General features: G+C 45.9%; 3 non-coding genes across 3 annotated transcripts; all 3 read right to left on the bottom strand.

The window, feature by feature from the left end:
• Positions 1–2,226: 2,226 nt before the first annotated feature.
• LOC126058065 (small nucleolar RNA ZL8) lies at positions 2,227–2,309 on the bottom strand. Its single transcript, XR_007513074.1, has one exon. It is a non-coding gene; the product is annotated as a small nucleolar RNA ZL8 (small nucleolar RNA).
• Positions 2,310–2,650: 341 nt separating this feature from the next.
• Positions 2,651–2,717, bottom strand: LOC126057915 (small nucleolar RNA SNORD52). Its single transcript, XR_007512994.1, has one exon. It is a non-coding gene; the product is annotated as a small nucleolar RNA SNORD52 (small nucleolar RNA).
• Positions 2,718–3,239: 522 nt separating this feature from the next.
• Positions 3,240–3,301, bottom strand: LOC126057948 (small nucleolar RNA SNORD48). Its single transcript, XR_007513027.1, has one exon. It is a non-coding gene; the product is annotated as a small nucleolar RNA SNORD48 (small nucleolar RNA).
• Between the last annotated feature and the right edge of the window lie 582 nt (positions 3,302–3,883).

Below are 3,883 nucleotides of genomic sequence, written 5' to 3'. Positions count from 1 at the left end.
GCCACAGGGGCAGCAGTGGCAGGGGGAGCCGTCCCGAACATCTGCCTCTTAGAAGTCAGTTCCCTTCTGCTTTCAGTTCTTCTGCTTAGAGCTTCCCAAGATGGCCCAGCACGTGCCTGTTTAGTTGGACTGAATCCTTTTACATCTTACAAATTTCTACTTTATTTGAAGACACAGGAAGAAACGTCTGGTCCTCTTCCTGCCCAGCCATCCTGTCATCACAGCAAAGCCAGATGCAGACGCGCGGCCTGTGGGCACTGAGAGCCTGGCCCCGTGGGGCTCCAGCTCCATCATGCCCATTTCCTGGGTGTACATCAAGATGATGAGAGGCAGTGGCCTTAAGCAGGCCACAGAAATTGCTGTATTAACTGTTAACTATGTGGCCAAACGATCAGAAAAACACTAGAGTCCTTTTCAGGCATGCAAGAGGTTATGTGACTCATGAATTTATTTTGGACACAAGACCCTTCAAAAAGTCTGCAAATATTGAGGCTGTGGATGTGGCCAAGAGGCTCCAGGATTATGGATTTCACACCCTTACCATGTCCCGGCCAGTGGCAGGGACCCTCATGGTTGAGCCCACCGAGTCAGAAGACAAAGCAGTGCTGGACTGATTCTGTGATGCGATGATCAGCATTCAGCAAGAAATTCCTGACAAGGAGGGCCGCACTGACCCCGGGATTGACCCACTGAGATGTCTCCACACTCCCTGACCTGTGTCATATCCTCTCACTGGGACTGGCTGTATTCTAGCGAGGTGGCAGCATTCCCACTACCCTTTGTGAAACCATAGAACAAATTCTGGCTGACCATCTCCCAAATTGATGACATTTATGGAGATCAGCACCTGCCCACCCATGGGGGTTTATGAGTCCCCATTTTCTGAACAGAAGAGGGCCTCTTCTTAGTACCCTCTCCCCTACTTCAGATGACTGATTTGATGCCTCCAGAGCATTTCATAAGTATTTCATCTCCCATCCCAGACTGAAGTAGTGGGTTTTATATACTGTTTTTGTAATCTCTGTCAAGGCAAATGTAAATACAGCTAGTACAGTGAGTGGAAGCTGATCTGTGGAAGCTGAGCTTTGGAAGACTGAATTTCTTCAGTGCCTCTGCTTCCACCCGTAGCAGTTCAAGTTGCCTTGATTGGGAGCCATTTAGTTTTTTGCATGGAAAATTTTGGGTGTTAGGAACTTCCAACGTAGGAAGTGTGTTGATGTATATCGGCTATGCTGGAGACTCAATAGACAAGTTTTTGTTCCAAGTCCTTGTGGGGTGTGCCATTTGTGGGAAGTCCCAGAGCACATGCTTACATTTTCTATACACTGAAGACATATTTTTTTCCAACTAACTTGTCTAATCTGAAATAGCATTTGTTTTCCTCTGTCTGTGTATTTTTAAAATGCATTTATTAATATTCTAATAAAAGCATTTCGATTTGGAAAAAAAAAATGTAATCTCAGCCAAATGGGTACAAAAACTGGTGCTGGAAGTATTACTACCCGGACTGGTGACAGTGAGAGGATGGCGGGAACACCAGCAATCTCAAGAAGGCACTCGTGTTGGGAATACAAATTAATACCACCTCTACAGGATGCACTATCTGTCAGAATTTTAAAACGTTCATATCCTGACAAATTCTTCTGAAATTTTACAAAGGCACTTGCAAATTGGTGCAAAAAACAGAATCAGTACTGTTATTAGCATAGGCGGCTCTCTAAGAGAAGTTCAACATACTTTTAGCTGATTCATGAAAAGGTAAATTCAGGACCTATGGTAATATTTTTCACCGTAATAAAAACCTCAAATGTTAAGTCAATGGGGTATTACCTTTCACTTCCCTAAATCTTATTTTCATTGAGACAAAAAAAAAAAAAAAAAAAAAAAACTCATTATTTGCTTTATTTTATTGGAACTCATTTTATAAAAAAAACCAAGCACTTATACAAAACAAAGTATATACAGGTAAAAGCTATCTACTTGTTACTAAGTGAACCAAAATTTCTAAATTGTTTTTTCACAAGTTGCCTGCTGCTCATACAGGTAACACAGGAAAGAAGAGATGCCAAGTTCCTAGGATCTGTCCAACACCAGAGAGAGAACATTCTTTGTGCCAGCAAAGTCCTGTAATTTCATAAAACATGTTAGAACCATATAAGCCATCGACAGTAAAAAAAACAAATAAAGCAGGTGGGCAGGTGACATGACACTGAGAGTTGAGGGAGGGAAAAGTGGATCAGGTGGTTTCGAAGATCCTCAGAGAAAAGCTCAGAGACTCTAGTCCAACCAGGTCATCATTCCCACTCTGGGGCTGGTTGCCAAGATGGATGACACTCACCATTGCAGCCGTGGAGAAGACCCATGGCTCTCTCTTTATCACAACCTGTGGCAATAACTAGGTTATCAGGAACCACCAACACTAGGCTTCCCAACCATTTGACAGCACTTCTCTGAGACAGTAGATTCTAATCCTTAGGCCTTCAGTCATCAAGTTAACACAGACACTCTGGGGGGGACACTGCCCCTGGCTGAGCTTCCAGCGCTCACACTAGAAAGAGGTAAACAATAACCAATGAAGAGATGGATAAGCAGAGAGGTTGAGGAAACTTGCTGGCCCTTCCCAGAGACCCAAGTACCCAGACCCCCAAATGAGTCAGAATTTATTTTTGACATCAAGACCAGCATCAGAGACTCTAGTCTGAGAAATCATCATTCCCAATTCAGGAACTGGAGACTTGGATCCAGGGAAGCCATTCTCAAAAGAGATCTAGTACAGGGCCTCAGTAGGTATAAAGATATAGCATTTGAGAGTTCAGAAATGGCAAGTCTAAGTGAGTGAAGGAGTAGGAAATACAGAACTGCAAAAAACACTTGGGGTGGGGTGGACACGTATATTTGAGCAAGAAAATGGCTTACACAAAAATGTGTAGAATTACAAAAGAATAAGTCATGAGAAATATAAACCAATAAGTGCAATTTTCGCAACGCTGCACACGCTCGTTAGAAAATAAACCCTATAGTACCTGCTGAAGAATAGCTTAGGAACAAATGATCTATAAAGGCATTTGGATAAAAAATACTCACCTTCATCCAAAGATGACAACCCGGAGGACGTCTTAAAACCCCTGAAAGATGAGAAATGAGGCACCGGAATAAAGGATTACTACGGGCTCATGGCCGTCGCCTTCTCCCCAAGCCCAGGCACCAGGGATCCCTGCCCGGGGTGAGGACAGTAGGGATGTCAGCGCGCTGCGGTGATGGCGTCAGCGAGACACTCAGAATCACCTGGGGTCATCAATCATCCCCATCCTCCCCACTAGCGACCGCCACCTCACCTCGCACAACATACTTACCCTCGTGGCGCTGGACACCTGCCTGCGAACTCAGGAGCCTGGAAAGCAGTGAGTCAGCAGACGCCGGAGCGACTCCGGCCAAGTTCCCCCTTGCCCCGGGCTGGGTCAGTTCCGAGCAGTGGCGTCACAGAAACATCAGAAACTCTAGTCCGTAATGGTAATTCATCCTTCTCAGCCCGGGACTACATCCCCTCTCCCAGCAAGGCCCCGCGGTACCTGCACGCGGCAATGTGGCGCCGTGGCCAGCCGCCCTTCCCTCGCTCATGGGCAGCCTCTGCGGCGGGCCCCGAAGGGACGAAAAAGATTCCATGTCCGAGGACCAGAGAGCTTGTCACACAAAGAAAAGACCGGAACGGTCGGGCCAAGGCTATTTATGAGGCGCGGGGTCGGGGGCCTGAGAGGCATGGCTGTCTTCTTAGATGCCTGGCTCGACTCGCGGCATTTTCTCCATCGTTCGTTCAAACAGGAATAAAACAGAGTGAAAGAGAGGTCATGGAAATATGTTTCATACTCTTCTGAGCAAATATTCG

This window comes from Elephas maximus, chromosome 1 (genome assembly GCF_024166365.1).
Source record: "Elephas maximus indicus isolate mEleMax1 chromosome 1, mEleMax1 primary haplotype, whole genome shotgun sequence".
Classification (NCBI taxonomy): domain Eukaryota; kingdom Metazoa; phylum Chordata; class Mammalia; order Proboscidea; family Elephantidae; genus Elephas; species Elephas maximus.
Note: the sequence above shows the minus strand (reverse complement) of the source record. Positions and strands in the feature narration are given on the sequence as shown.